Source organism: Loxodonta africana, chromosome 1 (genome assembly GCF_030014295.1).
Source record: "Loxodonta africana isolate mLoxAfr1 chromosome 1, mLoxAfr1.hap2, whole genome shotgun sequence".
Classification (NCBI taxonomy): domain Eukaryota; kingdom Metazoa; phylum Chordata; class Mammalia; order Proboscidea; family Elephantidae; genus Loxodonta; species Loxodonta africana.
Window position 1 is genome coordinate 148,919,596 of NC_087342.1, and position 21,315 is coordinate 148,940,910.

General features: G+C 39.2%; 1 protein-coding gene and 2 pseudogenes across 2 annotated transcripts in view; 1 reads left to right on the forward strand and 2 right to left on the reverse strand.

Moving 5' to 3' along the window:
* Positions 1-21,315, forward strand: part of ZNF292 (zinc finger protein 292) — a 111,215-nt gene that overhangs the window by 26,078 nt on the left and 63,822 nt on the right. The window lies entirely within an intron of this gene.
* On the reverse strand, positions 8,659-9,992 carry LOC111750184 (golgin subfamily A member 7-like; annotated as a pseudogene).
* On the reverse strand, positions 12,543-14,554 carry LOC104845694 (heterogeneous nuclear ribonucleoprotein M-like; annotated as a pseudogene).

Below are 21,315 nucleotides of genomic sequence, written 5' to 3' on the forward strand. Positions count from 1 at the left end.
CAGACTTACTGGACTGGTAGAGACTAGAGGAACCCCTGAGACTATTGCCCTAAGATACTCTTTTAACTTGTAACTGAAACCATTCTTGGAGGTCTCCTTTAAGCCAAATAATAGATTGGCTTATAAAATAAACTATATCACCAGTGAGGATTGTGCTTCTTTAAACAATCGACTGTACGAGACCAAATAGTCAACATTTACCCAAAAGCAAAGATGAGAAGGCAAGAAGGGTCAGGGAAGCTAGGTAAAAGGAAACAGAACAAACAGAATGGAAATAATGAGAGCACTGACACATTGTGAAAATTGTAACCAGTGTTACAGAACAATTTGTGCAAAAATTGTTAAATGGGAATGTAATTTGCTTTGTAAACTTTCGTCTGAAACACAATAAAATACTCAAAAAATTAAAAATGCTGCTTTTATGGGGAGGGGGGGAGTCATCGTTAGTCCCCAGAATGGTTGCGATGAGGAAATGGAAGAATTGTGTTTTTATAGGTAAATATCTGTTATACTTTAATATAAACAATTGGGAAACATGAAATGAGAACTTTTCAATACCATTAAGTTATTAGTTTATTTAGAGGCTCAGAAACTTTCCATCTGGTCATTTCTTTTTTAATAAATTGGAAAATGACAGTTATGTGAATTATCTTTTTAAAATTTCCCCAAGTAGGAGGTTGGGTTAAAAGAAAAGAACACCCACAATCCCAGAGGATATAGGATTTGTAAAGCAGGGGAAGACAAAAGAAATGTTGAAAATTTAAAATATTATTTAAATTTTGTTGTCGTTAGTTGCTGTCCAGCTGGTTCCAGCTCACAGCGACCCTGCGTATAACAGAATTAAGTACTTTCTGGTCCTACGCCATCCTCATAATGGTTGCTTTGTTTGAGCACATTGTTGTAGCCACTGTGTCAATCCATTTTTTGAGGGTCTGCCTCTCTTTCAATGACCTGCTTTACCAAGCATTATGTTCTTTGAGGACTGGTCCCTCTTGATAACATGTCCAAAGTACATGAGACAGAATCTCACCATCCTTGCTTCTAATGAGCATTCTGGCTGTACTTCTTCCAAGACAGATTTGTTTGCTAATCTGGAGTCCATGGTATGTTCAGTATCCTTTGCTAACACCATAATTCAGAGGGATCTGTTCTTCTTTGGTCTTCATTATTCATTGTCTAGCTTTTGCATATGAGGCGATTGAAAATACTATGGCTTGGGTCAGATGCACCTTAGTTCTCAAAGTGACATCTTTGCTTTTTAACACTTTAAAGAGCACTTTTGCAGCAGATTTGCCCAGTGCAATATGTCATTTGATCTCTTGACTGCCGCTTCCATGGGTGTTGATTGTGGATCCAAGTAAAATGAAATTCTTGGCAACTTCAGTATTTTCTCTGTTTATCATGATGTTGCTTTTTGATCCAGTTGTGAGGATTCTTGTTTTCTTTATGTTGAGGTGTAATCCATACTGAAGTCTGTAGTCTTTGATCTTTATCAGTAAGTACTTCAAGTCCTCCTTTGTGTTCAGCAAGCAAGCTTGTGTCATGTGCATATCATAGGTAGTTTGTTAATGAATCTTAAATTCTGAAGCCGTGTTCTTCATATAATCAGTCCAGTTTCTTGGATTATTTGCTCAACATATAGACTGAATAAGTATGGTGAAATGGTACAGCCCTGATGCACACCTCTCCTGCTTTTAAACCATATAGTATCCCCTTGCTCTGTTGGAACAGCTGCCTCCTGTCTATGTACAGGTTCTGCATAAGCACAATTAAGTGTCCTGGAATTCCCATTCTTTGCAATGTTACCCATAATTTGTTGTGATTCACGTAGTCAAATGCCTTTGCATAGTCAATAAAACACACTCAAACTTATTTAAATTAAAAATATAAAGTGTCAGAAATGTTTCCAGAAGTTGAAGGAAGAAAAAGTATAAGTAAATTAACCAACAGATTATTGTTTAACAAGATTTGTTAAATTTGCTATATCTAATAGCCAGAATACTCCTTAGAAGCAGGGATGGTGAGACTTTGTCCCACATACTTTGGACTTGTTATCAGGAGGGACAGGCCCCTGGAGAAGGACATCATGCTTGACAAAATAGAGAATCAAGAGGAAGACCCTCAATGAGATGGATTGACACAGTGGCTGCAACAATGGGCTTAAGCATAACAATGATCATGAGGATGGCACAGGACCAGGCTGTGTTTTCGTCTGCTGTACATAGGGTCACTATGAGTCGGAACCGACTCAACAGCACCTAACAATAATAGCCTTTACTTTAGTACAGAAGTGATGAATCTGCATATTGTAGTGAATAAATAATATTATTTTTAAGCAATCGGTGAAACAACAAGACACTAGCATCTTGTTTGAGCTGTTTACTACCTCCTTCTCCTACTGCTTTAGCTTTCCTATTTGTGATGATTTGGGGTAGTTATATTACTGAAGATAGTATTTATGGCCTTGGCCTTGTAGATAATGATCTTTCCAATGGAACATTCATCCATTTAGTATTTTAAGTAAATTTTCTAATGTAAATGCTGTTTTCTGTGGAGCAACCAATTGTTTTTTAAGTTTAGATTATAGTTACTATGTATGCAGTGAAGAAAAAAAGTGCTCTTCAGTAAATTTACAAATAGGGATATTTTCCCCCCCTGCAGTTGAAAGAATGGTGCTTTATTCAAGTCTTTAATTGACATGGGAGGCTCACTTAAGATTTGATACGCTAGAGAAAGTATATAATTACATGGAAATGAACCTAATCTTCTTAAGCTAAAGTTCTTAGCAAAGGTAAAATAATGAAGGAAAGTATTTTATGATCTATATTACTATCAAATACATTTTTTTAAGTTTCATGAATTGACTAAGACTGTCTTCTGCAAGAAAGTATAACATGTAATTCAAACATATTGTATCTTACTAAAAAAAAATTTTTTTTAAAGCCCCTTCATTTGACACAGTGTGGCTCTAATAATTTTATTTTTGTTGGTGTACTATTTGTATTCTTTTAGGACTGAAAGTATGCTTACCAAACCAAAACCCACTACTCTCAAGTCAATTGGAGGTAAAATTTCCAGGCTATTTACAAAAGTTTTTTTTTTTTTTTTTTTAATTCACACTGTATTATACTTTTAGTATTTGAATTCTGAGCACAGGATACAATTCAAGACAGAAGTATTTCCTACCATTTTTCTGAGTGTTAGGCCAGCTCAGTATCCAGTGTAGAAATAATAGCTTTTATTGAGGGGGACCATGTCTTAATCACAAGGAGCCCTCGTGGCATAGTGGTTAAGCACTTAACTGGTAACCAAAATACTGATGATTTGAGCCCCTCAGATGCTCCACAGGAGAAAGATGTGACAGTCTGTTGCCATAAAAAAAAAAATTTTTTTTTTTTCCATAAACGTTACTGTATTTTTACACAAATAACGTGCAGCTTTTGCATTTGTTTGCTGGTTGCACCTTCTCCCCTCAAGGTACCCTCACAAGCGCTGCCATGCCAGTCCTCTTCCACATGTTGCTATAAAAAAAATAAGTATAGCGTATTTACAAAAATAACTTACAGAGGGAGAGCATGGCTGGCAAACAAACACAGAAGACATTATTTGCTTAAAAATAAGGTACAACTTTGGAAACCCTACGGAGCAACACTACTGCTCTGTCTTATACAGTTGCTATGCCTTGGAATCGACTTAATGGCGTTTTTTTTTTTTTCTTAATCACCTCATTTTTCATTCCCTCTCCCTTTCCCTGCCGTCTTTCCCAAATACCCAGTGTTCTCATATTTCCTTGTGACTCCCCCACTTTGCATCCTCATTCAAATATTCTGTTCCATTGGTATAGGGGAATTCAACTAGCTCTTTAAGGAAAATAACTAAACCAATGTATGTTAATATGTAAACATGTCTTAAGTAGATATAATTTCAAGCAGATAATAATAGTGGGAAAATACGGGTAATTTGGGGAAAGATAATTTGGAATAGAAGGGTCTCCAAAGAGACAAGCTGCCCTGCTGCTACTAAGTCTAGTCTTTTGTTTATAGTTATTCCTTTACTCCTGAAGTTACATTCTCTGAAAACTTGAACTCAGATTTTTTTCTGACTACACCCATTGCATTGGGAGGAAGAATTTATGGGGTGAATGAATAGTGTAAGACTGGAGCCTTTGGTATGTATGGTTTTGTAAATTCAACATTTCCAGTTATGCCATTACTTTAGTCTTTTCCAGTCATTATGTGAACTGATAACTTATTTTGCTTAAGCTAATTGCGCTGAATTTCTAATTGTAATACTAGTAATACAAATTTTTAGAGAAAACATTTACTAAATATAGCAAGTTGTCAGTTCTCTCTTACATGTCTAAGAAATACTATTAATAATGGGCTCAGATCGATCATGTTAAATATTGGAGAACTTTTTTTTTTAATCCTGTTATCCCAGAACTCACATGACAGAATCTCTGTATTCCACAGCCTGGCTACTTAATGCTTGAAAATATGCATATCCGTAGCCAGGTCTTAAGCCGGAGAGCTGTTAGATGAACCTATTCTGTGTCAAACGGTTGGCATTTATTGATGATTTAATGTAGTTCGATGCTTCTGGGTTAAGAGCTGTTTTCACTACTTAGCCGGTTGCCTATACTAGCAGTTGCAACATTAAATGCCTACAGAAGCCAGGACCTAGAGTAAATGAATGACTTGGGTAGGGAAGTATCAGGAAGAATCCAGACAGCGCCCACCCTGATTCTCCCTGATTCCTGCCTACCTGCTTATTTCTGCCATGTGGAACTGTTGGGCCACTGTTGCTAGATCTTCTGTTTTTTGTTTTGTTTTATTGTACTTTAGATGAAGGTTTACAGAGCAAATTAGTTTCTCGTTAAACAATTAATACACATTGTTTTGTGACATTGGGTGCCAAGCCTACAACGTGTCAACACTGTCCCCTTTTTGACCTTGGGTTTCCCATTACCAGCTTTCCTGTCACCTCCTGCCTTCTTGTTCTTGCCCCTGAGCTGGTGGGTCCATTTAGTCTTGTTTTGTTTTATGGGCCTGTCTAATCTTTGGCTGAAGGGTGAACCTCAGGAGTGACTTCATTACTGAGGTAAAAGGGTGTCCGGGAGCCATACTCTCGGGGTTTCTCCAGCATATGTCAGACCAGTAAGTCTGGTCCTTTTTTATGAGTTAGAATTTTGTTCTACATTTTTCACCATATCTGTCTGGTACCTTGTATTGTGACCCTGTCAGGGCAGTCAGTGGTGGTAGCCAGGTGCTGGACTCAGTCTGGTGAAGACAGTGGTAGTTGTGGTCCATTAGTCCTTTGGACTAACCTTTTTTTTCTTCTTTCCCTTGTGTCTTTGGTTTTCTTCATTCTCCCTTGCTCCAGATGGGGTGGGACCTGTGCAGTATCTTAGATGGCCACTCACAAGCTTTTAAGACCCCAGACGCCACTCACCAAAGTAGGATGTAACAGTTTCTTTACAAACTGTGTTATGCCAGTTGAGCTAGATGTCCCCCGAGACCATGGTCCCCAGCCCTCAGCCCAGTAATTTGGTCAGACATTCGGGTTTTTCAAGAAAAGCTAGAAATCAGATTTTTATGTGTGATATCCCAATTTTGAAATATTGGCACCTAATTCAAACTGTCTAAGGGAGACAACCCAAAACATTGTGTGAGTCAAACAAAACATGTCTGGGGAATTTATTCCTGGGTATTTTGAACATTGTGTAGTTTGCCAGGAATAGTATGTGAAAAACAACTTTTCCCCTAGAGTGAGTTTTGGTTCTTTATGTTTTCACCACTGTGTGTGTCCTTCCATTTGCATGCCCAGAAATTGTAGTTTCCTTAATGCAAATGGAAAGAAGGATGCACATGCAGCCAGTGTGGTGGGCGTACAAATGGCCAGTATGGTTAAGAGGAGAGGGAAACAATTCAGGCTTTTTTGGCACTTCCTGTAGAATGGAGGTTGAAGGTATCTAACTGACAGGTGGAAATTTCTTACCACCTTCCTAGCCCTTTCTTTCAGGTTGCTTTGTTTAATTTATAATGAGGCCTGACAAATTTTAACTAGTTCTCAATTTCCGGGATTATTTTAATGTTGTATATAGCCAAGGGTGATTTTATGAGTATTTCATTAGAAGGGTAGAAGAGAGCGAACGGATAACACTAGCTTGCAGCCATGTTAACTTGACAGTTGGTTGTTTTATTTAAAACTTTGAAAATATATTTACATTAAAATTAATTTTTAGAATGTCAGTATTTCAGCTGTATTCATCTGTTGATTAATTTTACAATGTTTAGTGCACTGTTGTCTTTCAGGTAAAAATCACCCAATATCACTTTTGAAAATGAACATCTAAAGAATTGGTATCTGAGAGGGATTGGTTCCAGGACCCCTGCGGATACCAAAATCCGAGGAGGCTCATGTCTCTTCTATAAAATGGCATAATATTTGCATAAAACCTGGGCACATCCTCCGTGCATGCTTTGGATTACTTATGATACCTAATACAGTGTAATTGCTATGTACATAGTTGTTTCATCGCAACTAACGACTAGTTCTAGAAGGTAGCCCTTCTCTTCTACGAGTTTCTCGAATTCTTGCGGAAACTCCGATACTGCCTGTGATGCTGATTCTCCCTTGATCTTGAAGTTCTTCAGGCTGTAGCCCTTTACATAGCTAGCCAGCCATCCCTTACTAGCCTGAAACTTCTTCCACTCGCTCTTCTCAGCCCCCTCACACTTAACCTTTGAGGGACTGCCTTGACCGCTTTGCTTTTTAGGAGCCATGAAAAACAAAGGGTGCACACAACACAAGTAGCGAATGAACGAGCTGAGGATCTGTGAAATGGCAGGAGGCTACAGCAGGGTATGCTCACATATCGCTTAATTCAAGTGGATTCAGCGTAGTGCACGGCATGTGGCAAATTCAAGTTTTGCTTTTTGGAACTTTTTTTTTCCCCCTGAATGTTTTTGGTCTGCTGCAGTTGGTTGAATCCACGGATGCGGAACCCGCGGACACGGAGGGCCAACTCTAATGACTTAAAAAAATACTGTAAGTCTTTTTAAAATAAACTTTTTATTACAATAGTTTTAGATTTATAAAAGCATTGCAGAGATATGATTACTTCCCATATACCCCACAGCCAGCTTCCTTTATTATTCACATCTTTTTTTTTATATTAGTGTGATACATTTGTCACAATTAATGAGCCAATATTAATACTTTATTAAAGTTAATGTTTATTCGGATTTCCTTTGTTGTTTTTTTATGAATAGTTTTATTAATGTGCTAATATTTCAGCAAAGCTTACTGCAAAAAAAGATTTAAAAGGCAGACAGACACACTACTACAGGCTATAAAGTAATAAAGGGATTTTGTACAATTAAAATATTACACAGATCTATGGGATTTATTGACTAACTAGCAAATCCATAAAAAGTTAAATCTGAAAGATTAAATCTAGCACCTACAATAATAGCCTTGAAAGTAAAACTTTTAACTGTTTCATCCTCTCTTAGTATATTTCTTAACTTTCTTCCAAATACAGTGCTCTAAAATCCCAAAGATGAACTAAAGCATAAGCCTTGATACTGAAAATGTACAGTGAAAGTAAAAACTAGAAATATTGAATTAGACTTGAGAATTTTACTTGGAAATAACTTTACTTGAACCAGTCAATAACTGCATATGGGGAAGGTCTGCAATTCATAAGATTTGCTAGTAGGGATAGTTAAAAATTAGTAATATGCATTATTATTCCTATCAGATTTTTTTATAACAAAACTATAATTAAAACATTTATTGTACTTATTACACATTCAAGGGCACCACAGGGACATTATGTGTCTGATGGTTTAGCGTCCACTTTATTGTGCTAACTTACGTTTGTAATGAACAAGCAGTGTGTACCACATCTTCCCAACATTCAGGGTAAAGCAGTAATAACATAAAATTCTCCAAGAAAATAACTGGAAATGGCATTAAATACTGGTTCAATTAGAAATAGTTGCTATAATAAAACATACATTACACGTTATTTTTCCAGCATGCTTTGGTTTTAGTAACTCAGCAGCAGAAATAGATGATCTTAAGATCTGAATCCTGGCAAAACTGGTAATTCCTTGAAATCTGGGATAGGTATTAGCAAAAACATGGATACAGCCTGCTTCTCACCAAAATCCTGGAGAAAATAATTTTATTAGTTTGGGGTCATAAGACTGAACACTGGGTAAGATATGACTTGTTGGAGTCTAAGTCCATATAGGCAGTTGGGCCAAGAAATGAAGAGAACCAGTGGTATTGGCGGCAGATAAGAAATAAACTTTGCATTGGACTGACTAACAGCATATTTTATTAAATGAATTTGAATAAAAAAGTGAAATGCTTCATTGTGTTTTCTTAGAAACTAAACATTATAGAGCACTACACAATTTAGAGACACAAAACGGATGTTGAATGACTAGAAGTCACTTTAGGTGCGGAATTTTAGAACCTCTGTTTTCTGGGATAAATGGTACCAAGGCTCTGGTAGCAGATCCAAAGGAATGATGCTCTGGAGAGGAGGTAGGAGCCCCTCTGTGATTGGCCAGTGGATAGATTAGGGTCTCACCTTGAGCAGAAATTTTTAATTTGATGAATTTTATGATTTATCTTCTGCTGCTAATTCATGTCTTCATAAATGGTAATGTCAATAATTTGAAGTCCTCTTAGTGGGATCTGTCAGGAAGAGGCCTTGGGGAGTTCTTATTTTACTATTAACTATATTTGGAGGCTTTCTTCAGAACCTTCTTATAATGTGCTATTAATATTAAACAAGCCAAAAACCTTCAATGATTGGCCCCCAAGCATCTCTACTTCTGCAGAAAGGTTATTTAGAGTTCAAACTTTTTCTATTATCAATCTGGTTCTCCAGGTTCATAGGAATTTGGTGTAGAACTGGCAGCATTTGCCACTGATGTAGTATTGCTGAACGAAGACTTTTCCCAGCATCGGCTCCTGCTTTGGCCTCATGGCATGGACAGGACAGGTCTCACCATGCTGTCATGGTGGGCCTTTGCTACTTCCTGACCCAGGCTCTGTTTACTCCCTACCCACCCAGCCCTATTTGGCCTGGGAAGCATAAACCCTCCTCTTCTGTCCTCTAGCTACTGTTGTGCCCACATTTCCTTAGTTTTTATCTACTGTTCTTATAACTTTTCTGTTCCAGCATTCCATTCAGGATGTCATAATACATTTAGTCACCATGCTTTCTTAGCTTCCTCTGGGCTATGATGATTACTCAGATTTTTCTTGTTTTTTGATGACATTGACAGTTTTAAGGAGTACTGATCAGATCTTTAGTAGAATGTTCCTCAGTTGGGAGTTTTCTGCTATTTTTCTAATGATTAGACTGGAGTTACAGATTTTTGGGAGGAAGACCCCAGAGGTAAAGTGCCATTCTTAACACATCATATCAAGGGTACATTCTATTAACATGACTTACCACTGTTGATGTTAACCTTGATCACCTGGCTGAGAGAGTGTTTGTCAGACTTCTCCACTGTAAAGTTACTCCTTTTCCCCCTTGCCATACTGTGCTTTTAGGAAGGCAGTCAGTATGTATAGCCCACACTTAAGAATGAGGAATGAGGCTCCACCTCCTTCAAAGTGGAAATCTAAATTATTTGGAAGTCTTGTACACAGGAGATTTCTTTCTTCATCCCCATTCATTCATTCATCTATTTCTTTATACCAGTGTGGACTCATGGATATTTATTTTATACTTGGGTTATAATCCAGTATTACTTTATTTTTGTGTTGCTCAAATTGTTCCAGTTTTGCATTGGGGGTTCTTTCAGTGAACTCCTGTGTCTCTTTGACATACTTCCCATCGTCGTAGGTTTATTTTTTAATTTTTTTTTTTGAGCACAGTAAGTTTCACATGCAGACAGTGGTTCTGCTTTTATACCCTTGCTAGCAACAAAAAAAAACTGTTGCTGTCAAGTCAGTTCAGACTCATAGCAAGAGAGTAGAACTGCCCCATAGGGTTTCCAAGGAATGGCTGGTTAGATTTGAACTGCTGACCTTTTGGTTAGCAGCTGAACTCTTAACCACTGCGCCACCAGGGCTTCCTTGCTAATAATAATAACCCTTAATAACTAACAAATTTCCACTATTATGTTTATATCCTACTCTCAGCATTCTTCAAGTACTTTCAGAGGCATTTGTGAACATTGACTTGGAAGTGAACATTGTTAAGACAGAAGACCCTAGAAGATCCTGTTTGAAGGTCTTGAACAATGAGAGAATGTCCATGCTTGCTACAGGGACATTTACCAGGAAATGGAATTCTTAAGCCAAACAATGCACGTGTATTTTTAAGAAGACTGAAGAAAAATTTCTCCAAAGAAACGTTCAGATCTTTATTTTAAAATCGCTAATAAACATCTTTGAAGCATATGTTTGTTTCACCTTTGATCAATTTAAATATATATATATTTTTATATAAAGCACAATTCCTGAAGTTGGACTCTAAAAAAAAAAAAGTATATAATATTGTGCCTATAAGGGTTTGATTTACTGGGAGACAGTGATGTCATAGGTTGGGGTGGTATATTAGTTTCCTAGGGCTGCTGTAACAAATTATCATAAAGTGAGTAGCTTAAAACAACACAAACTTGTTCTGTCACAGTTTTGGAGACTAGAAATCCAAAATCAAGGTGTTCATAGGGTCATGCTGTCCTTCTGAAGGCTCTAGGAGGAGGAGGAGCTTTCCTTGCTACCTCCTACCTTCTGGTAATTGCTGAGAGTCCTTGGCATTCCTTGGCTGGCATTACTCCAGTATTTTGCCTCTGTCTTCACACGGCCATCTTCCCTCAGTGTTCTCTGTGTCTTCACTTGTCTTCCTTCTGTCTGGGTCTGTCTTTCCTCTTCCCCTTCTTATAAAGGCACCAATCATCTTAGATTTAGAGCCTACCCTAATCCAGAGTGATTTTAACTAATTACATCTGCAAATATCCTATTGCCAAGCAAAGTCACTGTCATGGATTGGATTGTGTCCCCCCCCCCCCAAAGAAAATCTGTCAACTTGGCTAGGTCAAAATTCCCAGTATTGTATAATTGTTTACCATTTTGTCATCTGATGTTATTCCCCCCCCCCCAAAAAAACATTTATTTCCCTATGTGTTGTAAGTCCTTTCACTATGGTGCAATGAGGTGGATTAGTGGCAGTTGTATTGATGAGATCTACAAGATTAGATAGTGTCTTAAGCCAGTCTCTTTTGTGATATAAAAGAGAGAAGCAAGCAGAAAAATGGGGGGACCTCATACAACCAAGAAGGCAGCGCTGGGAGCAGAACGCTTCCTTTGGACCTGAGGTTCCTGTGCTGAGAAGCTCCTACTTCAGGGGAAGATTGATGAAAAGGACCTTCCTCCAGAGCTGACAGAGAAAGCTGTCCCCTGGAGCTGATGTCCTGAAGTTGGGCTTGTAGCCTACTAGACTGTGAGAGTAAATTTCTCTTTGTTAAAGCCATCCACTTGTGGTATTTCTGTTACAGTGGCACTAGATGACTAAGATGTCACAATCTATGGTTCTTGGTGGACATGAATTTTGGAGTGATGCTATTCTATCTAGTGTAGATGGGCTCACTGGTGTTAATATATCCAAAGAAATATAATTTAATCATTACCATTTTTGAAAGTCAGTTCTAACAGTTTTCTAGATAGATGAAGTATCCTTTAAGTGAGATAAATATGTAACTTTTATATGATTAGTTTTTTTAACTCTCCGATAAAAAAAAAATTTTTTTTTTAGTTCCTTTCCATTTTTTTGTCTCTCTAAGTTACAAAAATAACATTCCCTAATAACCAATGAATATAAAGGTATTATTGGCCTTTCCATCCTGTTCCACTCGTATTACTTATTAAAAACTGAGTTATCTTTCTAGATATTTTTTAGTGTAGGCACAAATATAATTCACATATATATGTTTCTACTGAAATAGTGGGATCCTATAGTACATATGGAAACCCTGGTGGCATAGTGGTTAAGTGCTATGGCTGCTACCCTAAAGGTCGGCAGTTCAAATCTGCCAGTTGCTCCTTGGAAACTCTGTGGGGCAGTTCTACCCTGTCCTGAAGGGTTGCTATGAGTCAGAATCGACTCGATGGCAATGGGGTTTTTTTGGTATAGTACATATTGTCTGTGACATGTAATTCTTTTTTACCTAATACATCCTGTACATCATATATATCCTGTACACATATACAATGTGTCAGTATGTTCAGAGCTACTTTGCTTCCCCCCCCCTCAGGAACTGGTATTTATTATCAAAGTCATATTTGATGTCAACAAGATGCCACAACTACAAAAAAAATTGTGCACATTGCAGTCTCAATGCAAACAGTCAAATGGAACCCCAGTCATTAAAAAAGTTAATTCAAATTACCCCAAAAAGCGACCGAATTTTTTAAACATCTTTATACATCCAGCCAACAAATTAAAATGGTTACCAAAAAATACAAATTTCAGAGGTCTGGTCTCGATGTTTAAAAAAGGCAAATGCTTAAGCATTTCTATCGATTCGAACATCAGTCTCTCAGCCACTCGGCTTCATCCCATTCATCCTCCCGCAGGCCTGCTCAGCCACCTCGGGTGACTCAAACTTGACCACACCCCACACCTTAGACTTCCCATTCTCCATCTTGATGTCGGCTTACAGCACATAGCCACATTCGTTGAATTTGTCTTTCAGCATTTTCCATGTAAAATCAAATGGGAGCTTTCTCACAAATAACCTGACAAGCCTTCCTGGCCACTCCAGGGGCGTGGCCTCCGGCTCCACCAAAGGAATCTGCAAAGCTTCCTCCAAAGTTGCCACGTTCCATCTCAATGGCACGGTCAAAGCTGGTGCCACCACCACCACGCGTGGCTAAGCCCATGCGCTCGGTGCCGGCGCCCAAGGCTGGGCCTGTGGCAGGGCCCATGCCTCCAGGTTGTTGGCACCCAGGTGCTCCAGGACCATGCACTCTAGGCCAGTGGCCGTGCGATCCATCACGGGGCCCATGCGTTCCAGGCCAGCCCCTATGCCTGCGGGCACCATGTGCTTCATGCTCAGGCCTATGCGCTCCACACCAGAACCCATTCGCTCAATAGTCTGGCCCACGTGGTCAGTGGGCGTGGCCATGTGCTCGAGGCCAAAGCCTATGCCGGCACCCATGCGCTCCACACCAGAGCCAATGGCTCCATGCTCTGGCCCAGGCACTTGATGCTGGAGGCCATGTAGTCGAGGCCCAGTGGGGCCATGTGCTCCACAGAGCCCATGCAGTTGATCTCGGAGTCCATGTGATCCATGCCGTGGCCCAGGCCTGCGCCCATGCGCTCCATGCCGGCACCCCCCGATGCGGTCGATGCCGGGGCCCATCCTCTCGATCCCGGGGACGCTGTCTCCACCTCCACCTCCTCCCTGCTTTGCCGTGATAACTCCTCTCTTCAATGCATTACTTCGGATTTCGTTTATTCTGCCCATATTCATCCCGGATCCGAATTGGCCCATGTTTTCCATGCCACTACCAAAGGGTCCCTCCATGCCTCCCGTTTTATTTATTCCAAATCCTATGCCTTCCATTCCCATTCCTGCAGGTCCTGTGTTTCCCATTGCGATGCCTTTGTTCAGGTGATTGGCAGCGATAGGCTGCCCTCCTGGTCATAACCCCATGCCAATACCACCAAGTCTATGGGGCAGCTGCTGAGGACGCTCAGGAGGGAAAAAGTCTCCCTTTGGTAAGGCCCTCTCATCCATTTTCACATGCATTGGTCTATCAAACAGCAGCTAGCCTAAACATAGATATAGCTTGCACAGCCTCGATGGACTGTTCAAAAGTAACAGTGCGTATTCCACGACTTTTTCCATCTTTATCCTCAAGAATGCTTGGACCACCACACCAGCCTTACTAAATCCTTCAGGCTCTTCCAAACAACTTTATAATCCAGATTTGCTACAAATGCTGTGCTTCCGAGTCTTCCGGCCTTTTGCATTGCTCTCTCGGCATGTTCGCCATCGGGATCTTCTTTGACTTTCAGTGGTCTTCCACTCAGACTATGACTGTTAAGAACTTCGGCAGCTTTTTTCATGCTCTCTTCCATCTTGAATTCAACAACAGCACACTCCCTTGACTTCAGCGTCGCTTAGGAGCTCCCAGTATGTTATCTCACCAACTTTTTCTTTAACCATGTCTTTAAGGTACTGCCGTTTCACATCATACGGTATGTTTGTAATGAAGGCTCTGTATCTTTTAGTTGTGTTGGAATATGGCTCAAAGCGATTGCCCTCTTTTCATGCTTTTCTCCTTCCTCGTCTTATTCTGAGTAGGCGGTTCTCGGTTGCCCTTGGGGCCCGGAGCCTGGCCATGCCGGTCGCGCAGTTCTCCTCTTCCATTTTGGGCTCCGTCGCCGCCACCTCGGCCACCGCTTCAACCCCTGCCGCTATTTTCTTCGCGTCTTTGCTCATTATTTTGCTGTTTTTAAGTATAACATCCCATAATTTGACTCATAGTGACATACTATAATTTATTAACCAATTGTCTATTCCTGACATTTAGCTTGTTTTCAGTATTTTGGTTTACAAATAGTGTTAGAATATCCCCATATCCATATCTTTGTGTGGATGTGGCCATTTGGTTAGGATTAATTTCCAGAACTGAAATTTTTGGTTCGAAGAATATGGTCATTTAAATTGTTGATGTTCCTGTATTGACCTCTGAAAGGCTTTACTGATAAATATGCCATTTTGCAAGGTGAAATTATATCTCCTTGTTGCTTTAAATGTTTGTGTTCCTGATTACTGGAAAGGCTTTGAGAATTTCTTTTTCATAGACGTGCTTTGTTTTGTGGGATTTACTTTGTATGGCCTCTGCCTACTTTTTCTATTAAAAATTTAAAGTTGTTGAATCTGTTTATATTTTTCGGATATTCTTTGTCCAACAGAGGTGAAACCCTCAAGTCCTACTCAAAAATACTTTCCAGATGGATTATAAATCTAAGTGTAAAAAGCAAAGCTAAAGAAATATTAGAGGAAAATATGGGAGAATATTTTTATAATCTCAGGATGAAGGCTTTCTAAGCAAAATACAGAACACTGACATTTCACTACAAAGACATTTATAATATCTTTATGGTAGGAAACGTCATTAAAATGCACACAACAGACTGGGAGAAAATCTTTGCAACATAGCACTTTTGTGGTTTAGGGACATCGTTTATCACAGCAATGAGCCACAATTTCTTGTTTACTTGTTTATAAGTGAAGAATCTGAGAACTTTTGATACATGAAAAGATTCAGTAAGATGATCCCAAAAGTTCTTCTAAGTCTAATGCAATGATTCTGTGAGCTTTTAAAAAAGTAGATATAAATTCAAATGCTTTTTTGAGGTTTTTTTTGTTTGTTTGTTTATTTGTTTTTACGGTAATGAAAATAACTTTTTCTGGTAAGTTACTCAAGTTTCCACCACTAACGAGTAGATAATGGTGACCGCTTTGACGCATGTTGTTATGCATTCCAATATGCAGTATGTAGTATATGCAGTATGTAGTTACGCATAAGAAAGAACCATCTTTATCAGGAAACCCTGGTGGCGTAGTGGTCAAGTGCTATGGCTGCTAACCAAGAGGTCGGCAGTTCAAATGCGCCAGGCACTCCTTGGAAACTCTATGGGGCAGTTCTACTCTGTCCTGTAGGGTTGCTGTGAGTCGGAACCGACTTGACGGCAGTGGGTTTGGTTTTGGGTGGGTTTTTCTTTATCATGGCCACTTCTCCATATACCCCACTCCTCTAGGAAATCCATATTAATTTAACTTTGTGTTTTTCTATAATTTTTTCTATGGTCCTATAACCCTGTCTTGCGCGCACGCGCGCGCACACACACACACACAGCTGCCTTTATCAGTTCTGGCTTTTCAAGAATGGAGTTTTCAATGAACAATGACCCATGTGACTTTTCCCAATGGCCTGTGTAATATTCCAGAGAGTAGCAGTATCAGAGTGCATTCCTCAGGTCTCTACAGATAGATGTTTATTATGTTGTCAGTTCTTGGCCACTGTGAATAGTGTTTTAATATAGATTCCTGCCCTGTAATATAAATCCATATATATTGGTACTTTTATTTTAGTGCACTAATTTCCCAGGGAGCCTATGGATAAGGAATTAATTTTACTAGGAATGAACTCTATGACTGCTGTGTAAGTACTCTCAAAGCAGAGGCATAAATATGAGGATATTTTTAAGTACTTATTTATCTTAGCAAAATCTTGAAGCCGATGTGAGGAGGTAAAGGAGAAAGACAAAACGTTCCAAAGACCCAGTAGGGAAGGGGGACAATAAGGGGGAAATATAAGTATTCTTAACTCTGGAATCTGTTGTTTTCTTCTGTGAGCAGTGGAGGGATCAAAAACCAAACCCGTTGTTTTGAGTCAATTTTGACTCATAGCAACCCTACGGAACAGAGTAGAACTGCCCCATGAGGTTTCCAAGCAGCAGCTGGTGGATTCGAACTGCCAACTTTTTGGTTAGCAGCTGTCTTAGCCATCTAGTGCTGCTATAACAGAAATACCACAAGTGGATGGCTTTAACAAAGAGAAATTTATTTCTTCACAGTAAAGTGGGCTAAAAGTCCAAACTCAGAGCGTCACCTCCAGGGTGAAGGCTTTCTCTGTCGGCCTTCTGATCAATCTTCCCCTGGACTAAGAGCTTCTCTGCACAGGGCCCCGGGTCCAAAGGACACGCTGTACTCCTGGCACTGCTTTCTTGGTGGTATGAGGTCTCCCTGTCTCTCTGCTTGCTTCTTTTATATCTCAGAAGATTGCCTCAAGACACAATCCAATCTTGTAGATTGAGTCCTGCCTCACTAACACAACTGCCGCCCATCCTCCCTCATTAACATTGTAGAGGTTAGGATTTAGGAAAGTCACACAACACGGGGAATCATGGCCCAGCCATATTGATACACATATTTTCGAAGGACATAATTCAGTCAATGACAACAGCCAAGCTCTTAATCACTGCATCACTAGGACTCCTTATCATGATACACCCTTTGTTTAAAAAAAAAAAAAAAGAAATGGCTGTATTGTTGATGAAGGAGTAAAAGTTACTATTTTTATTGTATTGAATCTTGAGTTAATATTCTGTGTCCCAAAGTGGAAGTATGCATAAAGCAGTTATGCTGCACACTGAAATATGACCGTTGTCTCCAGGAAAAGCGCTTGTTTAAGTTGTGAGCTGAACTAGACGCTTTTATAGAACACCATTTTTACTTGAGAAAATGACTGACAAACTATGATTATTCAGAGTTCAGTGTTTGACAGACATTTTGTTGAAAATAAGTGAAATGGCCTGTCTCTTCAAGGAAAACAACTGACAGTATTGGTAGCCTATGATAAAAGTTGAACTTTCAAGTGAAAATTAGAATTTTGGAAAATTTGTGCCTACCACCATAAACTTGACAACTTCATATTACTTAAAAATGTTGTTTAGATCTGTGATGAAATTAACAAATATTGTTGTTAGGTGCCATCAAGTCAGTTCCAACTCACAGTGATCCTACGTACAACAAAACAAAACACTGCCTGGTCCCTTGCCAACCTTTTGGTTAGCAGCCAAGCTATATGCGTGTGCATGTGCACACACACATACATATATAGGGCTATGAAATGTGGAAACATTTGGAAGATCCCCATAACTCAGAAAAACCTATATTCTCTAAATGACAAATGCATGATGTTATAAAATTACACATGGGTAAAAAAAAAGATCCACTCAAAGTGCAAGATAGATTAATGGGCTTTAATATAACAGAGTATACCTCTCCTCACTTACTGACCTGATTAGGTTCCAAAGACCAAGTCATTATGCACAATTGGGGTTAGGTGAAAGTGGAGGATGACTGCATCATTAACTGCCAATTGCATTATTACATAACTGTCAAATCACTGAGAATCATGGCCAAGTCAGGTTGACATATAACCTTAAGCATCACAGCCAGTGTTATTCTCACCTTGCACCCCAGTGTTCGTTGCTGCCAGTACGTTGTTAACGTGCAAAATAGTCGGGTAGTAGAGTTTTTACTATTGTTGTAAATGTAAAATGTTAGATAATGAAATCATCAATAGGGGAATGTTTATAAAAAGTTCATTGATATGGCTTACTATTTCCCATTGCAAATAATCTTAAAAACACTTTTTAAAGTTTCATTTTAGTATAAAAGAAGAATTCACTGTAGTCTTTTGCAAAGGCTTATAAAATTCTCCTTTTTCCCAACTACATATTTGTAGGAGACTGAATTTCCTTCACATATTTCAGCCAAAACAACATACCATGAAAGATTGAATGCAGAAGCAGATATTAAAATCCAGCTGTCATCAGTTAAGTCAGACATTGAAAAATTTTGCAGGAACAAAAAACATTGCCATCTTACTAATTTTTCTTGAAAGCTGTTTTTTCATAAATATTTTAACAAGTTTATTTTTAAATGAATTTATGGTTTTTTAAAATTCTGTTTTAATTTCTAATTGCTGACTATAGATGTTTTTAATCAAAAAAGTTCTTTGTAAATCAGTAAGTATAATGTAAGTGGCTAAGGAAAATACTGTTTTTGTTGAATTTTATTACTGTCTGTGAAAATCACTACAGATAACAAAAATGAAGAGAATTGAGCACTTTTTAAGCTGGGCTTTCTGCCATTGTATTTAATGTTCTAAAGTAGGGATGTCATGTATGTGGCAGTTGGCCCTTCCGAGACTCATGATAGACGTACGTAGTGGGTAGTGACACCCTGTCTGACAGAGCTCTCTCTGTCGGCTCTGGAGGAAGGTCCTTGTCTTCAATCTTTCCCTGGCCGAGGAGCTCCTCAGGCGCCGGGACCCTGTGTCCAAAGGACGCGCTTTGCTCCTGGTGCTGCTTTCTTGGTGAGGTCCCCAACTCTTTGCTTGCTTCCCTTTCCTTTTATCTTTTGTAAACTGTAAGGTGGTGCAGGCCACACCCCAGGGAAACTCCCTTTCTCCCTTTTCTTTGGATCAGGGATGTGACCTGGGTAAAGGTGGTGTTACAATTCCACCCTAATCCTCTTTAACATAAAATTATAATCACAAAATGGAGGACAGCCACAGAATACTGGGTATCATGGCTTAACCAAGTTGACACATGTATTTGGGGGGACACAATTCAACCTGTGACAGATATTTACACCAAGAAACTGATTCGGTTACTCCTGTAAGCCTTGCTTGTTGCAAAGGATGTCTCTACAAGAAACTAGAGGAATTACTGGTCCACATCATGTCAGGGTAGAAAATAGGAGATTTGGGGGGTTGTGATCGGTTTATGCCAATAAACCAAAATATTGTAAAGAAAATAGGCCTTAGAGACTGAGAAATTCTGAAGATTAATAAGTGTCAATTACATTCATACTGTGGATTATTTAGGGATTCCAAGCTATCAGAATCTCAGTTTCTCTGAATTATCTCAAGCCCTAGAGTGAGTATATAGGAGTGTGAATTATGATTGGGGATCATATATAAAATTCATAATTTATTTTCTTGATGTAAAAATGGCATGGGGGCAGTGCCTGACCCCCTGTAACTTCGCAATGGGAGAAGGAGACTTAAGATCAGCAGCCCAAGGCTGATTCTTCTGAGGTGGGGGTGGGACATGCCTCCTCTCACAGACATTTGTAAGAATTCTGACACCAACTGTCCCTCCCATGGCACTTTCTACTTCTCTGCTGGGTTCGATAATTCTTTGCAATGGCCACACAGAACTCAATAGACCATACACATGATTATGAGGTTTATTAGGGAAGTAACAGGTTACAATTCAGGCTTAGGAACAGGCAAGTATAACAGTTCTTTCATCAGGACAGCCTCTTCTTAGCCATGCTCACAGTCACATCTCTCCTTGGCCATAAGCCTCTGCCCAAAGGCACTTAGCTTTTTTCTCCCTGGGTGGGAAGCCCACTATGCTGTCTTCTGCTGCTGGGTCTCTCCTGCCACCGTTTCTCAGCTTCTCTCTCTGTCGCTTGCTTCCAGGAGCTTCTCAGTGCAGGGATCCTGGGTCCAAAGAATGAGCTGGCTCTTGGCTGTTCTTCCTTGGTGGTGGTGGTATCTTTTCTCTCCCATCTCTGGGATGGCTCATTTCAAGCCCAGCAGGGTAGCAAAACTGATGAATCCGTTTGGTGGGCCACAATTACCCTGTCACACAATTCTGCTCAATCACTTGGGTGGGAGTTACAAGACCATAGCTAGATAGGCCACACAAAAGCAATCTGTGCTACTACACTTGAAGATGCCAAAGTGCTAGTGAAATAACTACTGCATTGGCTATTTGCCAGGGACAGTGGATTGAGGTGTGGAGAAACAGGTAAGATTATTAAATAAGTAAGATTCTGTAAATAAAAGAATAATGGATGAAGAATTGATTCTACTAGGAATGAGTTCTGTGACTGCTATTGAAGATTATTAAATAATCTTGCATTTCCTCACAACTAAGAAACTCCCCTGAATTCTCACTGTTTTGGAAAACGATGATATAAAGGCAGCATTCCAAGAAGAGAATATGGAAATGGACAAACTCAAACCTGAGATGCCAAGGCAAACTTGGGAGTTGGAAGTGTTACAGGTGAACATCAGCTCTTTGAAGTCAAATCTCTGACAAGCTAGATAGTTGGAGATAGCCACTTTCTGCAGTTCTAGTCAGGGAAACCTTCTGTCTCAGGGTAAACCTAGAATTTTAGTTGGTCAAAGAATTTTACCTCTGCTAGATTAGTCATTTATCCAGTTGTTTCTGTCCTTTGTCCATTTTTCTATTGAGTTGTTTTTCTTTTACTCGTTTGGAAGAGTTATTTTCATATTATGAATTTTATATTATATATTTTTATGTTATTTGTATTATGTTAATATGTATTCTTTGGAAACACAGGTTGCAAATATTTCTTCCCAGTCTATAACTTCTTATTTGATATTATATGGGCTTTTGGTGCACAGAAGTTTTTAATTTTAATGTAGCTGCATTAATCATTTTTCTGTTGTGGTTGTGTGTTTTGTGTCTTGTTTAAGAAATCTTTCTCTGCCCCAAGGTCTTGAGGTATTGCCATATGTTTTCTTCCTAAAGTATTGCTTGTCATGTTTAGGCATTTAATCCATGTGGAGTTTTATTGTATGCTCAGAATAGTTGTGATTTTTTTTTTCCCTCTATGACCAGTTGTTACAGCACTACTTACGGAATAGTCTGTGCTTTCCGCATTGATTTCTAATAGCACGTTTGTTATTTGCCAAGTTCCCATGTATACA